The sequence below is a fragment of the Sus scrofa genome, chromosome 8 (genome assembly GCF_054392235.1).
Source record: "Sus scrofa isolate SSC_HxYL_T2T_F1_AM1 chromosome 8, Sscrofa_HxYL_maternal_Yorkshire_Landrace_v2.0, whole genome shotgun sequence".
Classification (NCBI taxonomy): Eukaryota; Metazoa; Chordata; class Mammalia; order Artiodactyla; family Suidae; genus Sus; species Sus scrofa.
In genome coordinates this window covers 98,387,056-98,407,096 of record NC_139390.1, presented here as the reverse complement: position 1 = coordinate 98,407,096, position 20,041 = coordinate 98,387,056, and the positions used below count along the sequence as shown (strand labels likewise).

At 35.6% G+C, this 20,041-nt stretch overlaps 2 long non-coding RNA genes across 6 annotated transcripts in view; one reads left to right on the top strand and one right to left on the bottom strand.

The window, feature by feature from the left end:
- LOC110262158 (uncharacterized) overlaps positions 1 to 5,354 on the bottom strand; it is a 439,288-nt gene extending 433,934 nt beyond the window's left edge. For all 5 annotated transcript variants that reach the window (XR_014812985.1, XR_014812984.1, XR_014812988.1 and 2 more), the window contains exon 1: positions 5,114 to 5,354. This is a non-coding gene — a long non-coding RNA (uncharacterized LOC110262158). The remainder of the gene's footprint in view (positions 1 to 5,113) is intronic.
- Positions 5,179 to 20,041, top strand: part of LOC146400954 (uncharacterized) — a 539,998-nt gene continuing 525,135 nt past the window's right edge. The window contains exon 1 of the long non-coding RNA XR_014812989.1: positions 5,179 to 5,433. This is a non-coding gene — a long non-coding RNA (uncharacterized LOC146400954). The remainder of the gene's footprint in view (positions 5,434 to 20,041) is intronic.

Below are 20,041 nucleotides of genomic sequence, written 5' to 3'. Positions count from 1 at the left end.
CAAGTTTCTGGGTGAACACAATTTTTCATTTCTCTAGCACTAATACCCAAAATTGCAATTGCTGGTTTGTATGGTAATTGCATGTTTAGTTTTACAAGAAACCACTAAATTTTCTTCAGAACGGTTGTACCATTGTATATTTCCATAAGCAATATGTGAATAATTGAGTTTCTTTGCATCATGCCAAAATTGTGTTGTCATTATTTTATATTTTAACTTTTCTGAAAGGTATACAGTGTTATATCATTGTGATTTTAGTTTACATCTCCCTGTCAGCTAATGATCTTGAGTATCTTTTCATGTGGTTATTTGCCATCTATTTTTTTTCAGTTAAATGTCTATTGCCTATTTTCTATTTGGATTGTTCATTCCTTTTTCGTTTTCTTCCTTTCCTTTCTTTCTTTTTACTGTTTGAGAGTTTTACACATTCTAGATACTAGTCCTTTGTAGGATAAGTGTTTTGCAAATATTTACTCACAATGTGTGTTTTTTTTTTTTTTTAATGACAATGGCTAATATTATTGAGGACTTAGGATGGTCCAATGTGTTTTTATGCTTTTAATAGAGCAGACTTTTTAATTTTGATGAGGCATAACTTATCACAACTATTCCTTTTATGAATCATGCTTTAAATATCAACAACTCTTTAACGTCCCTTAGATTCCTAATTATTCTTCTAAATGTCTTCTAGTTTTATATTTAAGTTCATGATGCAGTTGGAGTTAATTTTTTTTTCATATTAGTATTCAGGCTTTTAGTCACAAGCCTCCTGTGAAAAGTTGGTGGATGAATGGGAGAAAGTGATGAGGCTGACACCACAAAAGGCAATAAATTCTTGCTTGTGTGTATGTATGAGGTAACAAGCTAATGATTTTCTTTATATTATCTTAAACAAGTTTCAGTTTTGTTTGCAAATCATAAAAGAATTCTAACATGCCAATATTTGTTTGCAGAATTTTATAATGACATTTGGAAGAAACATAATAAATTATTGCTGATGTAAAGAAATTTTGTTAAAGAAGATATATAAGTGTATATATAGAATGATTACAATTGTGTGTAAACAAAAAAAACCCATATATATAGGAAATCAGTGAAATATTTGCATGTCATTGAAATTTAGGCTATGTTCCTTAATATATAATATTCTTTTATAAATATATACATTTCCTAAATGTCATTTTAGTAGCACAATCTTTCAAATGTTGAGAAAAATATACAGGAGATAACTGACATATTTCACTAGTTACAACTTTTAAATTGTCTTTTATAGTTTAATTTACCTGTTCAAATAATTTATTTCAAATAAAAACTGAAGAAAAGCATCAAATTTTGGTTAAGTATGCAGGCAAAACATGAACTTCAACTATATAAAACCACACACATTTATTTTTTTAGAACAAAAACATTATGTAATATGACTAAAACTTAAGAATATAAGGTAAGATCAAAGGAAGACTTTCTTATCTGTATAAATTATTACGAGAGTAATCAGGATCTTTACTGTTCACTAATTTACCATGAATCACACAACTTTCTCTTAGAAATGTGCTTCAAAACATTTCAGTTGATATTTTGTCTTAAATTCCAGAATGTTGAAACTTAAAGAAAATCCCAATTTTGATTTTATTTAACCTAAAGCAAGTGTAGATTTTAAAATTGTATTAAATTTTACTTCTCTCAAGTCCATTTAAAAGTGGTTTTAATGCTCCCTTTTACAGTTTTCTATTATTGTTTTACTTTAATGTACTTGCTAAAAATTTAATCTTTTCTCATCTCTGAAGCTAATGTCATCTCTGTTCTTTTTTCTTTTTATATTCTTGTTTGCAATTTTTAATTCTTTAAAGACACAATCTTACTTTACATAATTTTTTCTAGCCTGTAAGCAATTTTCAGCTCATACCCTGAAAATGCCAAGTGTATATCTTCTTGAGAGACTACCAATATTTTTGACCACATGACATTTAAAAGAAAATGTTTTAAATAAAAAAATCACATCTTCTTCTATGATACACTTTAACATAATATTAAATAAAAAGAGACATTTCATGAATGTCAGCTTTTCCCCACAAATATCCTGAAAAAGTCCAGGATACATTGGCATTATTTTTTATTATTAATAGGTTACATAATGTAACAATTTAAAATTTGATCCATTTTTTATTTTCCCATTGGATAAAATATAGTTTTACTAGTTTTACCCTAACATTATTTAGAACAACCATCTATGGAATGCATCTGCAAAAAAGTTTACAATAGAAAAATATCCACATTTAATTTAACATGCATAATTTTCTCCCGCTTTTTATTTAGCACAATAGATTTGATTTAAAGGAGAATGAAATAATTTGTCTTCTAAGTGAACCAAGTCATATTCTGAGGGCCCTGAGGTTTTTGTTGGTTGGTTTGTTTTTTAAGATGGTTAAGTTTCTTCTGAAATGTTCAAGAAGGAACGCTATCTGCAACATTTTTCCCGGAGAGATACATGTGACATTATACTTTTATTGGGAGCAATTTTAAAAGTTAAAAAATTATTAAACCAAAATTAAAAGCAAAAATTCATGGTAACATTCTATTCAGACTTTAAAATGTTACATAGCAATTCTCTGGTGTAGGATCCATTAGGTGACATGGTATGGGGATAAAAGATGGAGCATTTAAGGTTATAATCCTCATTGTTCCCATCATGGCACAGCAGAAACAAATCCGATTAGGAGCTACGAGGTTGTAGGTTTGACTCCTGGCCTTGCTCAGTGGGTTAATGAGCTGTGATGTAGGTCACAGATGCTGCTTGGATCTGGCATTGCTGTGGCTGTCAAGTAGGCCACAAGTAGGCCAGACTACAGCTCTGATTGGACCCCGTAGCCTGGGAACCTCTATATGCTGCAGTATGGCCCTAAAAAAGGCAAAAGACAAAATAAATAAATAAATAAATATATAGATAAATGAATAAATTGTAATCCTTATCTTAGAAATAAAGCATGCAATTTTAGAGGATTTTAACGACTAAAAAATCTTATGCATCATATTTTATAACTTACTATATTACTAAGAGATCCTCAATAAGGATCTAATAACTTCAACTAATATTTAATTATCCTAGAATGTCTAATAGAGATTCAAAATAATCTGAACTTTATAGGGAAAAAAATAATTAAAGTGATTTTCCTAAGACTACATTGTCTAACTTGTGTGTCAAGACACAATGCTAGGTCACAGGCAGAGAACCAGCAAGGGAATGGAATCCTGGAGTCATCCTGCTGTCTAGGACTTACTTTTTGTTGCTATATGAAACAGTAATCTAGAGATTTTGGACTCAAGACACCTGTTTGGTAGGAAGAGGCAGTCAGGGCATTTGGGAAACTGGCTATTAACCAAGGGAAACACGGTAGATTTAATATCTTAATAAATGGTGTGCCTTTATAAAAAACATTCTGAATCTGTATCAGCCTGGTTCAGATTACCTCTCTGAGCCATAGTAATGCTATTTTCCATGTCTCTCTTAATGTGACAAGCTGTAAAATACTTTCCTTAGTCAAAGTAGAGGTATGACTCCCCTCCCCCCTCTTTTAGGGCCACACCTGCAACAAATGGACGTTCCCTGGCTAGGGCTTAAATTGGAGCTGCAGCTGTTGGGCCTACATGCAGCAGATCCTTAACCCACTGAACAAGGCCAGGGATCAAACCCACATCCCCACAAACACAATGTCAGGGTCTTAACCCGCTGAGCCACAATGGGAACTCCCATTTCCACTTGATCATTATTTTTTAAGTAAATTTAATAGTATGCTTTATTATATTTATCTATATTCGTGGTATCTGTTTTGTTGTTGTACATTAATTAACCGGAAAACTGAGTTGAGGTCAGGTTCCTCTGCTCCGTGCTCTTTCTCAGTTCTTGCCTACACACAAGAAGACAAGACTGTGCTTCTAGGCCTGCACACATTTGGAGGTGCAGGCCTAGAAGCACAGTCATGGCAGCAGGATAGAGCCAGCAGGCTTAGACGTCCAAGGATGGAGGCAGGCTCTCTGGAGGTTGTTACGGTGGGGAGGTGCTACAGCAGAGCAGGGATAGACCCAGTGGTCTTGCCCAGCAGAGAGGGAGGCAGGTGGTCTCTCTAGGCAGCGGCAATCAGCACAGAAGAGGAGCAGTTCTGGGTCAAGGGAATTTCCCCTTGAACTGACACCTCAGTGTAACAGCTCTGCCCTGGCCTCTTTTAATGAACTGTTCTTGTCTGTGGCCCAGAGTGAAAAATGCTCCTGCCTATTGCCTCGGAGGTCGCAATCAAAAGTCAGGTAGCAGTACAGCAAGCTTTATTTAAACCCTCAGAGAGAGTGTACCACCCTAGGTAGGGATTAGCACTGACTGCAACTGGGTCTCTTCTTTTATTCCTATATCGCAGACCTTTTTGAGGACCCCTATTCTCTTGCCCCATGCCCACTAATTTCCTGGCTCAACACCCGCTGCACCATGTGTGCCTAAGGGGGTGCATTTGGATCCTCTGACTGGTTTCAGCCAAGGATGCCTTATTTGCATGGGAAAAAGTTTATGAGGAGATGCTCCAAAAAGCATTCCTCTGGTTTCTGCATGTGTCTTTATTGTTTGATCTCAGGCCTCTCGTTTTTGGGAGCCATAAATGGTCTGTTTTGAATCACCTGGGTCAGAGTCCCTATCCTATCCTAGAATTTAGAATTCAGATTCTAAATTTGGCTTCCATAATGTCACTGTGTGAATATGGAATATAATTTGAATTTCTTTTATAGCCACAATTTGCCTCATCATTAAAAGGTAAGATTGAGAGAGATCCATCCATTCTTCCAATTAACAATTACTTGTGAAGTCAAAATACCCTTTCTGTGAAATCAGAAACTTGACGCATTAGGAAAACATGGCTAAAGGTAAAAGAAGTATTTGAAGAAAGTTATTAAAATCTTAAATAGTGTCTACAAGAGAGGTGAATTATATTTGAGGGAAAAACTTAAGGAAACCCTGTACTAGAATTGAGCGTATCTCAGGTTTGAATTCAAATTCTAACACATACCCCCTCCTAGAGTAAAATTTCATCTAATATTCAATTTACTTGGAAATAAATTGGATAAAAATATCACACACCTGTCGTTGTCTTCGCCAACAGTCTGATCCAACTGATTGGCTTTGCTGGTTGCAAGCAAAAGAGCAGGCATCCTCGCCGGCAGCAAGGCGGCCCGTCCAGGACTCTCTTTCCCTGTGGCCTGAAAACTGGTAGCCTGGACAGGCCAAGCCAGGCCAGCGACAAGTGGCTGCCACACTGACCACCGAGGTTGTGAGAGCTCCTGAGGGTGTGTGACTGCAGGCGGCTCCAGGCTGCTGTGGTGATTAGCTGGCCGCCCACGCTCGTGCTCCCAGGATGCAGTGCTCAGCGCAGGCGCACCACGGAAGAAAGGACTGTTGAGGTGAGGCTGCTCGATGTTGTTACTTTAAAACGGTTTCACTTCTCAGAGGATGTTGAGGCGGAAGGCACAGAGTGGGAGAAGGATTGATTTATTACTTGCACTAATAAGTAAGGAGAACACCGGGGATATTTCCAAAGCAGTGTCTCCTTAATGGCAAAACTGGGAAAGTTTTAAGCTAAGGGTGCATTGTATTCACCAAGGAGCTTGAGCTGAGGAGAATTCAGCATAAAATTGTGGTAAAGATGGATTGAGTCTAAACTGTAATTGATTGAAGTCACGTGTGCCAGAAAAGTCTCACCATTATTTCTTAGATTCTGATTGTTCTGGTGGTTAAGTGAGATAGGGTAAGTTCTTCAAAACAGCTAAAGATAGTATTTCGAGCTAATCATTACCATTTGAAGAGAGCTGGGGTCTTTAAAGCTGACTTAATGTCTTTGCTATTGTTACTTTTCCAGCCTGATAAATTTGGTTTTTTCTCTTAAGATTATTATTACTGTGATCTGTTCAAGCGCAAGCTTTTGTGGCCAGACTTAGCTCACAAAATGGCTTAGGCCCAAAATGGCTTTTCCTATGTCCAAAAGCTATATGCTTCTTTTCCTCCAGGGACCTATTACTCTGTCTGGGTCCCACAGAAGTGATGGCTCAGCAAAGTTCTGATGGCCCCACCTTCCATGGTTGATAATGAACAATGCCAGCATGCAGAGCACTTGGTTTTTCATTTATTTCACTTAGGAAATCAGAATCCCCTTTTGAAGTTTGCAAGCGTATTTTGGTTCTTTATGCTTTAAAAGTAATAGTTGAAGACAGGTGAGGAAACTTTATGAAAATTGTGATTGGTAAATAGCTGCCACCTGCCTATGGTGTCATGTGAGAGGAACTAACCTCTGTGGTAGTAGAGACAGTAGATTTAAAACATGAAAATAAAATTAAAAAAAAAAAAAAAAAGAATGGAATGAAGTGGACTGTGTCCTCTTTCAAACTGTCAAATCCATAATGGAAGCTGTAGTTTGCTAAAATCAGATTCTCTTGGAAAAAGAGCATCAAGCCACTGTGAACATCCTTTCTAACCAAAGTTTTACAAAGGTCAAATCTCCAAAAGTATGTTGGAGAACAGATTCCATTAACAGTACCAGTCATGTAAAAGGAGTATCTTTAGATAAAGCAATTGACCTCAAAAACATTTTTTAGGAAGACAGCCAGTTGATAATGTTGACAAAAACTAATCAGTTGATCTAAGAGAGAAATAGACAATTTATTCAAGCCAAACTGAGGATTATAACCCCAGGAATAGATCTCAGGAAGCTCCAAAACTGTTCCACCTATTAGAAGTCAAAGCACAGTTTATAAGTATTTTGAGGCAGAGGGCTATACATTAAATGATGTATCATTGACAGTTTACAGAATCTGGCAAGTAGTGGGTGATGGATAATCCTGGCCAATTATAAGATTAAGAAGGAATGTTCTCTTTCAAGGAGCTGTCTTGGTGCTGGGAGAATGTTGCTCTTATAGTTGAGCAGGTATTTTCTGTGGATGGGGAGGTTTGGTCAATGCATAATGCTGGTGTGTGATGCAGAGTAGAGGGTAGAAAGGTGGCCATCTATGGCTTTTTTTTGAATTTTATTTCAAAATAAGTAGTGACAACCTCGGTGTGCCATCTATGGCTTTTTCTATTCTAATTGCACTATTGATTGAATTCTCAAATTCAAGTAAAACTAGCAACATTTGACTGAGTATGGAATTCCATGTCGACTGCAGAAGAATTTTATTAGGAAGAAGACCGCCTTCAATTCTTCATGTTAACTGCTGAAGTTCTGCAGTTCACCTGAAGGGAAAGTCTCAGAGTTCAGATATCTTCAGTATGTCATCGTTTCCTTGCACTTATTAATCAAGGCTTGAGCCTGAACTTTCTTCCTCTTAGCCCATGGAGCAAAAATAATATCTATGCACATTCCCTGGAGAGTTGCCATGTTGAAATCTTCCTTTCACTTTGTTGCTTAAGAAAAGAGCTAAATATAAGCTTGGTAAATGAAAATATCTCAACTATGTGGTGGACCTAGAAATATTAGGTGTCTCACTGTCCCTCAATTCCAAACAGCCTTCTTAAATGGTCTTTAAATGAAGTCTACAAGTAGAGGCTGATTTAATCTTTAATTGTGAATAGTTACATAAAAAATTAAAGTAGCTAAAGCAGACTATATAAACTCTTAAAAGAAGATATAATAGCTTAGAGTTATCACTTGACATATTTTATTACTCCTTTCCATTCCCAATAGGTAATTACTCCATTGTGATGTTAAAATTCAGTCTTATAAATGCTGTTTATAAGACTATAAAGACTCTTTTTCTCTCTTCTTTATCTTGGCAGCCAGTTCTGTCTCTCACTATGAAAAAGAGACAGACATCAGCAATATGTGGTGAAACAAGATTTAAAAAATAGAATACTCTCTAAAATTAAGTGAGTTTTAGTGTTAATTACTCATAATTACTCAAACTTTTCATTAAAATTCATCCAATGAATTGAAGAATAGTTGGCTTGAATATACAGTGTTTGAAAGTCTTCTAAAAAAATATATACTTATATGTTTGTTTATGTATTTTTTCCAGTGGATTAGATAGGCTGTACCTAAATTTTACCAATATAATTTGGCTAAAAAGTGCTAAAACAATTTCTCATTATAAATTCATACACAAATTGTCAGAAGATTCTATCATCCCTCTTTGCTGCCCTTCTCCACTGGGTTACACGTAATTGACAAAATCAGTCTGCTGAGTCATTGTGCAGATATTATTGAGAGTCTTCAAATTGGAGGGAGGTGATCTCTGAGACATGAGCAAAACAGCACAGAGATCTTAAGCTCCAACAATTACCAACTATGTGGATTTCATTAAGATAAACTCTCTGAACCTCACTTTTCACATTTTAAAAATAGAAACTAAATTTACTGCACAAAGATGATATATAGATTGCACTGGATGATGTCAATGCCCCATACAAGAACCTCGTACCTAGTAGATGCTGGATATTTCCTTCTGTTCTATTGATGATACAAGTGATTAAGTTAAAAGGGAGGAGATTTGGGGGCTTTTAAGGCTGGATATTATTGCTATTGTGGTTGATGATTATATTCTGGATGGTAATTGGAGATACTAAACAGGAGTAGTATCCGAAATTTCATATGTGTGACATGGGTGGGGTTTAGCTAAGCTCTTGTGTACCTTTATGGACTTATGCTTGGTATCCACTTAACTAGCCAAGGATGTGAGACTGATTTAAAGAGAAATGCTAATTAATGCTTTAAAATTGAGAAATGGCTTAGATGCACATAGATTTCCAAATTAATATGAATTTACTAGTTGAGTTAGCTACCACTAAGCATCTGTGACCTGTTATATATGAAACAGCATTTTGTGTTCTGGAGAACTATGAAAAGTGTAATATATATTTGTGATTATTTGTTTAATAGGAGATGAAAAGAATTATGACTTTGCCCAAAAGTTACATAGTATTGAGTGTATTATGACCCTTTGTATTCATTAATATTCATTAATTAAAGTTAGACAATTCCATTTCCAGATCAGTCTTCTCTTAGTTAATATCCTTGACCCCATGATGAGATTTGAAAGTCATTCTTCTCTTTTTGTTTGCACTTTTTTTTAGTTTCTCAATGAATTTTATTACATTTACAGTTGTACTACAATCATCCCAACCAAATTTTATAGCAAGCCATTCTTCTTTTAAGAAAACCTGCAATGCATGATTCTGGTTATCTTTTGTGTATCTATAGCTTGTTCCTTTCTATTGCTGAGTAGCATTTCATTATGGTAGTACCACTATTTATTTATCCATTCCTCTGGTGAGAATCATTTTAATTGTTTTCAGTTGTTGATGATTTAACTAGAACTGTTATATACATGCAGATATCTGTGTGAATATAAATTTTATTTACCTTTTTTAAAAATCTAGGAGTGAGTTAGCTGAAATGCATAGTAAGTGTATGTTTAACTTTATAAGAAATTACTAGTTTTTTCACAATGGCTATATCATTTTTTATATTGGCTAGTTATATATGAGATTTCCAGTTCTGAATTCTTTTCTAGCACTTAGCACTTGATACTGTCAATTTTTCACCCTCATTCTAAATAGGTGTTAAGTGGTATTTTAGCATAATTGTTATTTTGTGGTCTGTGTTCTTGGATCAGAAGAATTTCCAGATTAGTAGTTTGGTGAAAAGAAAAAAGAGTTTATTGATAATAGAAATGCTGCTGGCACAGAGGGACAACTTCCTGATAATCAGGGAGAGCTGCCTACACCAAGCCATGGTCATGTCTGTTTTTATAACCCAGGGAGAGGAGAGGTATCATCAAGATATACCTGATGACCTGCTGATTGGTTGGGGAAAGAGGGGGTCTTAGGATACACTTACTGGTTGGGGAATAATAAGGCCCCCATGGGGTGGGGGGTGATGAGGAGCGGACCGCATATCTTTCCTAGCAGGGGTTAGGAAGGAGTAGGCCAGGTTGCTCAAGGTGGGGGAAGGGGCATTAAAATGAGGTGGGTGGAGTGATGATAACGGTCTGGTAATTCTTGTCTTGGCCAGAGGTTCTGAGTTCAATCAGCTTGATGGGGCCTTGAAGCCCAACAGTTACTTCTTTCCCTAACTACTAATGATATTAAACATCTTTTTATGTGCTTATTTGCCATCTGTGTATCTTCTCTCATGAAGTGTTTGGTCAAATCTAACAATTATTTTATTGGGTTATTTTGCTTTCTTATTGAGTTTTGATTGTGCTTTGTATATTCCAGATACAAATATTTGTAATACATGTGACTTGCAAATATTTGTTCCTAATATGTATTTTAATATTTTAATTTGCTCAGATTCTTTCCCCGAGCAATTTATCATTTTTTATTTTATATATGAAATTCTTTAGCCATTGTATCTAAAGAACATTTTGTATGACCCAGTATCACAAAGATACCTTTGATGTTTTTTTCTGCTAAAATTTTTATAATTCTGTATTCTACATTTAGGTCTGCAATCTTATTTGAATTAATTTCGTATAAAGTTTGAGGTATAAGTTTTATATATTAGTTGAGTTTCTTTTTTCTATTTTTTTTTTTTTTGCATATGAGAATGATGTTCCAGGACTGTTTAAAATACTATCCTTTTTACATTAAATTTCTGTTACTTCTTTGTTAAAAAAAAAAAATTTGATGTTTGTGTGGATCGAAAGAGAGAAAGAAAAGAAGAAAGGAAAGAAGGGAAGAAGGAAGAGAGAAAGAGAGAAAAAAAAGACCAGTTGTTTACTCAGAAAATAGATGATTAAGTATCTACATTAAGATTTTCTGAAAATGATTCTAGTGCACATTATTTTATACTCTTAAACAGGTATACAAAACAATGAAAACAAAGTAAGATTACAGATTTGTACAAGTAATTTGACACAATCTGTCTTGTACATGTATATAACAAAGTAAATTGGGCAATTGTGTTATCTTTTGTGTACTATCTCTATCTTAAATAAAAGATAAATTGCACTTTCAGGTTTATAAAAATGTCCTAGGTTTCAATTTTACTGAAAGATAAAAATTAGTGCATTACTTTAAAAATATTACACTTTACAAAAATCTCTTTTGCAAAATGTGAAATGGCAAGTGTGTCATATACTTTACACATCATTTCAAGCTTTCCTGGCATCATTTGGCTCCTAATCATTGGGTCCTTAGCTGAAAAGAAAGGTAAATAAGACTGAAATCTCGTTCCTAGACTAAGTCTTGTCAGGAAGACAGAAAAGTAAACAGAATTAGTACAATTCTACAAACAACAATTAAGTGCTTATCACACTTAAGGCCTCTAAGAGACATCAGTGAACAGAAGAAGACAAAAATATATAAATAACTGCTTTTGTGGGGCTTACATTAGAATAATGTAAATAGGCAATTAAACATTAACATAATAAAAGAACATAATTATATTGTGAGAAGTGAATAAGGACAGTAAGAAAAAGTAGGACAGAGTAAATCTGTCCAGATTTTAATGTTGGCAATTTAATCTATGTTTGTAAGATTTATTTAATAAGAGTGGTTTTAACAAAGACTTGAAGAACATGATGTAGTTAGTTATATAAATATTTCAGGAGAGAGTATTCCCTGACAAGGAAAAAGCAGTGCAAGTTCCCTAAGGCATGAGCCTACCTGGTAAATATACGGAAAACTAAAGCACAATGAACAAGAGAAAGGGAAAAAAAAAAAAAAAAAAAGATGAGATTATATAAAAACTTGAGGGCAACTCTAAGACCATTGGCATTTGCTTGGTTAAAATGGGAGCCATCATGGAGTTTTGAGTAGAGATTTGGCTTTCTGACTTCTGTTTTAAAATGGCTGCAGTATTGAAAACACATTTAATAGCAGCACAAGTGGAAGCAGAGGACAGTTTGGGCTGGCAAAGTCAGGAATGCCTTCTGATGGAAGTCACCCTTGAATTTTCATGAAATCTGGATTGAATTTTCATCCCTATTGGATAGAAAATGATTTCCTGATGGATGAGTTCAAAAACATAAAGGGGGTCATTAAGCCTTTAGTGGACTTACAGAAAGTAGGAGTTTGAGTTGAGGTTGGTACTAGGAGTCTGTAATTTGGTCTCTTCAAAGGAGTCCAGAACCATAGATAAGAACTTTGTATGAGTTTTGTGAACTTTATTTCCTGTTTACTTTCTTCTCTCTACTATTATTTGGAACCCTAGGATCAGCTCACTCCATCATGTTTCTTCTCCTTAGGCAATAAACAAAACTACAATGTCTCATCCATGCTTCCTTTCACAGCTGAAATTACTCTACTTACGTCCTTCACCCAAAGGTCACCCCATTAGGTCTTTTTAAATTTCACTGCTATTACAAATAAGTTAATAAATAAAGCATGAAAATATCTCTCTGTTCATTTCTAATTGAATTCTAGAAATCTCCTAAAGGTGTTACTTAAATTAAAGACCTTCTTTGGTAGAGAGTATTCATTTATCCACACCATTACAGTAAATAGTATGTTAAGGCAAGAAAGAAGTCAGAATTATTTTGCTACTTAATCCCACTTCCAAACATTTCTCTACTCTTAGGTAAAAGACTATCATGCTTTTGAAGCTCATCTCCTTATTTTATCTATACCCACTAGTATATACCCTTCTAATCATTTTTCCATAATAATTGCAGTCATAGACATGTATAGTCATAGACATCTATCTTATAGTTTCCTTCTCTTTCCTGAATTCCATTGCCATAATTTCCATGATCATCAACAATGTTAATCACCAAGTATTTCGTCTCTCCTCCTTCTGGGCATATGTTAAGATCATATGTGAGTTCCCTTGTTTTGACCGGAGTTGTGATCAGGAGTGATCTGTGTCACTTCCTAGTCAGAGAATTTAATTGTTAGTTTGAAATCCTCCAAGTAGTCTTTTCCCGTTGGCATGATGATAAGTAATATTTGAAATGGTGGCTACTGCTTCGTGCCTAGTTTCTTAAGTGGGTATGATAAATAGATCACATAGGCATACTTGGCATGGACTAGTTGTATCAGTGTAACATTGACCTTTGTTTTTTTCAGCCGCTGAAATATGGCTGTGTTGATGATGCAGCATGTTAGCCTACTTGCTGTTGAGTAATTGGAAAATTATGTAAGGTAGAAAAGAAGACAGTTGAATTAACATATGTAGTATTGGCTTATGAACTGGCTGTAGGTGGTGAAAAACTGTTACAGAAGGATGGCAATCCACATGATCCCATGAAAGAATAGCTGGTTTCTCACCTGTTATAATTACATGACAGGAAATGTATTTTATGAACCTGTAGATCTAAAAAAGAGGTTGAGTAACAAAATACTAGTGGTATATGTTGGCTATAATTGCCAAGCTACTCCAAAGACATGATCTCAGAAAATATATGCTTGGTAACAAGCAGGAGGAAAGAATAGAAAAAATACAGAAATTCAGAGACTTTTAGGTTTGAAAGAAACAGCTGTTTCTCATCACCAACTTGTGAAAGACAAAACTAAGATGGCCTTTAAGTGATCAAGGCTAATTAGAATACATCCTTGCTACAAATGAACATCATGGCTGCTACATGTGTTGTTAAAGCATCTGAAATGACTAAGGGGCCATCCTGCAAATCATTGCCCCTGGAAAAAATAGCCCAGTGCACAAAAAGCAGAAGCATAATTTCTTGGATAATATAGACTAGTTTAAGCCAAGGGAGAGAAGAGAGAGAAAGGCATATTGAACAAATGACTGTGAGTGTGACTACCTGAACCTCAAAATTTGTGACTCAAGTAAGAACACTAAAGGTTTTGAGAAAGTTGTACCATCAAATAAACCAGGAGTTCCTGTTGTGGCACAGCATAAACGAATCTGAATAAGAACCATGAGGGTGCAGGTTCGATCCCTGGCCTTGCTCAGTGGGTTAAGGATCCAGCGTTGCCATGAGCTGTGGTGTAGGTCACAGACGCGGCTCAGATCTAGCATTGCTGTGGCTCTGGCCTACGCCAGCAGCAAAGCTCCGATTAGACCCCTAGCCTGGGAACCTCCATATGCCACGGGAGGGGCCCTAGAAAAGACAAAAAGACAAAAAAAAAAAAAAAAAAAAGACAAAGAAACCATAGGCCTGAATGGGTGTTCTTTGGTATAGCCACCAGCCACTTAGGGCTATTGAGTATGTAAAATATGGTTAGTATAACTGAAGAAATGAATTTTTAATTTCTTTAAAATAAAATTTTAATTCATTTTTAATTTAAATTAATTTTTATTTTTGATTTTAAATTTAAATTCTGATACATGTTAAATATCGTTTGTTAAACATAACTTTATTGTTTCAAACGGTTGCATTTTCTTTTATAAGCCATTCAAACTTTAGCATCGGGATTGAGATGTGCTATAAGTATGAAATTATACACTAGACTTTTAAGACAGTATAAAAAAAGAAGAAAATAAAATATCTCTAAGTATGAGATAACTAAAATATCTCAATAATTATTATGACAAAATATAAAATATAATTTATATATTGGGATAGAATAAATAGGTATTAAAATTAATTTCACCTGCTTTTAATTTGTTAAAAATATGTAATATTATGAAACTGCAGTTAGAACCTGCATTATATTTTATTAGATAATACTGGCCTGGACAAAAATCAATTTTGACTATTTGAGATAGCTTCTCAACATTCAGGAAGGTATATTATCTAATTTCCACTTCTTATATGGGCACATAGGAGACCAGACAAAAGAATCTCCAGAGGGCAGAGTCAAGGTCCATGAAAAGCAGTGGACCATGATGTTCTTCTCAAGGCGGAGCATTAATAATTTCCACCCCATGAGAATAATAAGGAACATTTGTTGCTGTGTGTCTCCCATTATCTTCCTTTCTGAATGTGTATTGTGGATACCATCTCCTTGTTTTAGCTTTGTGTATCTGTTAAGTGCATCAGGATAACTGGTATTTTGATGCACAGGTATGTAGCTTAAAACAAGGCAAATTCTGATTTAAGTTAGCGACTTCTGAACACCACTACATGAAAATAGAAACAGTCATACATTATAAAGAGATCATAGGCATTGAGCTTAATGCCCTAAGACAGAACTGACTCTCTCACTTGGAAAGTATTTATGTGCTGACTGCAGAGAGGAGAGTAAGAGAAAATTTGGTACATTCTAGTAGACATTAAAGCTGCTCACCAAATATATCCAGCTTTCTTCCTTCTTCGTAGGATTGTACTTTTGATTCTCTTTCTGTGGGTGGGGCATTTGAGAACCTATGACTTATACATTTGTGTCATTTCTGAACTGGAAACTGAACTCTCTGAACCTGGAATTTTTGAACTGGAATTTCTGAACTCTCTTGCCCACTAATCAAAATTTTTGTTGAGGGCTGCTGCTCCATTAGCCTGAGTACCTGATTGGTTATATGAACAGAGTCTCCTTGCTAAACTGTAACAAGCAGAACAAAAACAGGAAATATACCTTTATTATTTTAAGTCATGCAGCTATCAACTATATCAGTTAGTATCCAAGCCTGTCCTAATAGGCATTCTTGACAAAGTAATTGTCCAATTATATAACTCAATGTCGAATTATAGAATCCATTCAGCACACTTGCCTTCATCCAGAAAACCATTATCATGGCCTTACACTGCTCTTTCTATAAACTTCATTTGTTTACCTATGAAATCAAACTTCATTTTTTTTTTTGGCTTTTTTAGGGCCTCACCCACAGCATATGAAAGTTCCCAGGCTAGGAGTCTAATCGGAGCTACAGCTGCCAGTCTACACACCACAGCCACAGCAAGGCCAGATCTGAGCCATATCTCCAACCTACACCACAGCTTACGGCAACACTGGATCCTTAACCCACTGAGTGAGGCGAGGGATTGAACCTGCATCCACATGGATACTAGTCAGATTCATTTCAGCTGAGCCACAACGGGAATTCTGGCAGGTTCTATTTTTAATAGTACCTTTTTCAATTGTATGATTCAGATTTACATCCTTCTTTTTCCTCATTTGTACAGCATTTATTTTTTTACTGCTTGTCTGTGGAATTTCGTGTGTACTGTTGCCTCTGCTAGGAATATTGCCCACATACTTTTCACCCATCTGTTTTTCACTGTTAAACTAAACCCCCAGTTTGAAAGTCTATTCCTCTGAAAAACCTTCCTCAAATCCCTAAATCAGTTTACAGTTCCCTTTTACATACTACTTCATGACCACATGCTTTTGCTCTTGCATATACTCCTTCATTACGAAATGCTTCTCTTGTCAAAGCATCATAGCTCTAAAGTGTAATTATGTCTTACTTGACAGGTCAAATGGTCATTTATTTTGGGGGAGAGGGGAGGACCTCACTAAACAAGAATGCTGACAATAGTGCATTTTGCAAAGATTGAGTTATTCAGTATCTCAAGTGCCATATAAGGGATGTAGCAGAAACGTGCAGAGTGGTTTGACATTACCAGCCTGGCCGACTCCTATGTGCCCCAATAAGACGTGTTCAAGATAAGCCCCATTTCCTATGGATCTGTTCCTAATCTCCTGGGGAGAATACAATTGCTTCTAATAACAATTTACACAGGCAGTGAAGTACAAATCTATATCAAGGGGCAAAAGCTCCTAAAGGCAATCACATTTGAAAGATGTTACCTATTACCAGGCACACAATAAAGAAATCTTTTTATATTACTATGCAAGCAGTTAGAACCCTATTGAACATTCCTGAATAAGAGCTTGATTTTAACTTTGGCCAGAGAAGACCATGGAAATGTTTGATTCAAACAAGAGATTCCTTTACTCCAGAGGTAAATTCAAGCAATACAAAGGGTTGCAGTGCTTTTTCACCAATTTTGTCTGTCTTTTTAAAAGAATCATCCTCAACCAAACTTCCAAATGTTGACAAACTTTAAATCTTGGTCCTAGGCCCTCTTCTACCTGCACTGTTTTCTTATGTAACCCACTTCAAGACCATATGTTTTAATAGATATTCAGGGTTTTATGTTAAAAAAAAAAAGTACCTGACATCTCCATTTATATCTCTAAGAAGTATGAGAGTATAAATGTGTTCAAATCAAAACTGAGAATTTAGATCCCCAACTTCCTTCTTTCTATCATTTACGTAAAAATAAGTCAGAATCTTTGAGTAGAAATAGACCCTAGAATTTGGATTTGAGGATTTTATTTGGGGGGGCTGGGTTTCATAGGAAATATTATATAAAATTAAGAAGATAAAATTTTATGTAAATTATAGTATTTGTTTTCAATGAGAAGATAATCACAACAAATTATAAATTTTAGAAAGTTAATGAATACTATAAACACCATCCCAAAAAGTAGAAGTAGATGTCATCACGGCAAGATGCCTCAGATATAGATGTATTCACATATTTTTGGATGTGAAAAATAGAGGACTTTGGACTCAGACGTAAACAATTTTTATAGTACTGAGAGATTGAATAGGACAATAGACCAACTACACACACACACACACACACACACAGGTATACATTTAAAACTCTAACCAGGTTAATCTGCAGTAACCAGGTTGGGAAGGCCATTTACTATCTACAGTTACCAGGCAAGGAAGTCAGACTATTCTCCCTAGCAACTAGTCCAGGAAGTTAAACAATAACTCCTATATTATTTGGCCCCAACCAACTGGGTTCTGATACATAACTGGAAGTTCCTAATTTTTGCTCCCTTTTCCAACTTAGGACCAAATAGAAAAAGCCAACTATGTACCCTTCAACCAACCACATAGGATGCCCTGCTTCTATTTAGCCTGCCTATGGGTGTCTCTATGTCAGTAGCCTCCAATCAGGGCATGCCTAAAGTCTTTCCACTGTAAAGCTTTCCCATTAGCTTTAAGTCTCTGCCAAAGTCAAGAGTGGTGGCTGATGCTCCCACATAGCAATATCTGAATAAATAGCACATACTTGTTACTTGAGTGGTCTTTATTTCTGTAGTTCTGGTACCAGTTTGTTCCCCCCAAAAATTTCACACACTTGTAATTTAAAAAAAAGTATGTTGATTTTCAGCTTCATTCATTACAATGCCAGGTATATTGTATATTATATTGTATATCATACCTCCTGTGTACCTATGGCACAATGCTTGGTAAATTGGCATAGTGGGTATAGGGAAATTCCTAGAAATCATTCCCACATGAGTCCATCCAGTGATAAATATATGTGTAAGTAGCAGGAGATTGTAGACACCCCCCAAAAAAAAAGGCCTATTTTTTCAACACCACCATACATTATACATAAGAGGAAATCTGAAAAAATGAAAAAAAGATGCAGTGGAAAGTGATGGTGGACTTAGTCAATTACTGTTAAAATATCTTATATTTGACAAATGTTACACAAACTTATGAATACCTCCTTTTTCTATGTTCTCCCCTGCCTGTGTCTCTCCTATCTGTTTCTTTTCTCTGAATACCCCATTCTTCTCTGCCTCAACACTAGGGATCACCTGTTGCATTGGTTCTAGATATTTCCTGGAGATGTAGCAAAGGTGACGCAGTGTGCTGGCTTCAAAGGAATAAGGCAAAACAATTCATACTGCCCTTCACTAACTTGTGTCCAGGGAGGATATAACTAAATTCCTTAATTTTCCAAAGTACAAGCTATGTAGTTATCATGGTCTTGGTGTTAAAAGGCAGGAAGAGCACTGCAAAAAGAAAATAGAACAAAAACGCATGAGGTAAATATACAAACCCTCAGAATTCAGGGGCAAGATCTTCTGCAGAAATCCTGGAAATTCTAGATTAATGCACTGCCTCAAATTTTGTCTTCCCATTGGTTTATTTTTGTTTTTATTTCTCTTACGAGACTGACCTAAGAAAACATTTGTAAGTTTGATGTCAGAGAATGTTTGCCTGTGTTCTCTTTTAGGAGTTTGATGGTATCTGGCTTCTCTTATGCTTAAGTCTTTAAGCCATTTTAAGTTTATTTTTGTACATGGAGTGGGGTAGGTTCAAGTTTCATTGACTTACATACAGCTGTCCAGTCTTTCCAGCATCACTTGCTAAAAAGACTGTCATTTTCCCATTTTATATTCTTGCCTCCTTTGTTGAAGATTAGTTGACCATAGGTGTCTGGGTTTATTTCTGGGTTCTCTGTCCTGTTCCATTGGTCTGTGTGTCTGTTTTTGTGCCAATACCACACTGTCTTGTTTACTCTAGCTTTGTAATATTGTCTGAAGAGAATTATGCCTCCTGCTTGTTATTTTTTTTTTCTTTTTCCTCAGGATTGTTTTGGAAATTCTGGATCTTTTATGATTCCATATAAATTTTTGGAGTGTTTATTCTAGTTCTGTGAAAAATGTCATGCATTCTTTGACAGCGATTGCATTAAATCTATAGATTGCTTTGGTACTATGGCCATTTTAACAAGGTTAATTCTTCAGTTCAGGAGCATGGAATATCTTTCCATTTCTATGAATCCTCTTTAATTTCCTTGATTAATGTTTTACAGTTCTCAGCATGTAAGTCTTTCACCTCCTTGGTCAGGTTTATTCCCAGGTATTTAATTTGGGGGGGGGGGTGCAGCTTAAAAGTTATTGCCTTTTAAAAATTTAAGTACTTACCAGAAGGTGAACAAATGGTGTTTTACTCCTGATCATTGGGAGTCAAAGATAAGAGATGGATTTGTAGCTGTGTTAGCTCAGAGCATAAAAATGCATCAAGAGTACTGATGCCAATTACTCAAAGGCAATGGGTGAGCTAGTCTCAGAGTGAATTTAGATTCTTTGGAGGATATTTACCATCTTCCTCGAAAGAACCTGTTACCAGAAGACCTAGTGCATATACTGAGCTCTAGAATAAAGGCTGAGTGTTATGAATGAATGCTTGTGCCCTTCTTAAGTCTTGTGAAACCCTAACTTCCTAGTGTGATGTTATTAGGAAGTAGGGAGCTTAGATGGAGATTAATTCATGAGAGTGGAGCTCTCTCAAATGGAATTAATGTCTTGTAAAAGAGATCCCAAATAACTCTGTCTCTTTTGCCATGTGAGAACATGGAGAGAGGACAGATGTCTCTAAGCCAGTAATGAGTCTCTCACTAAATCCCTAAT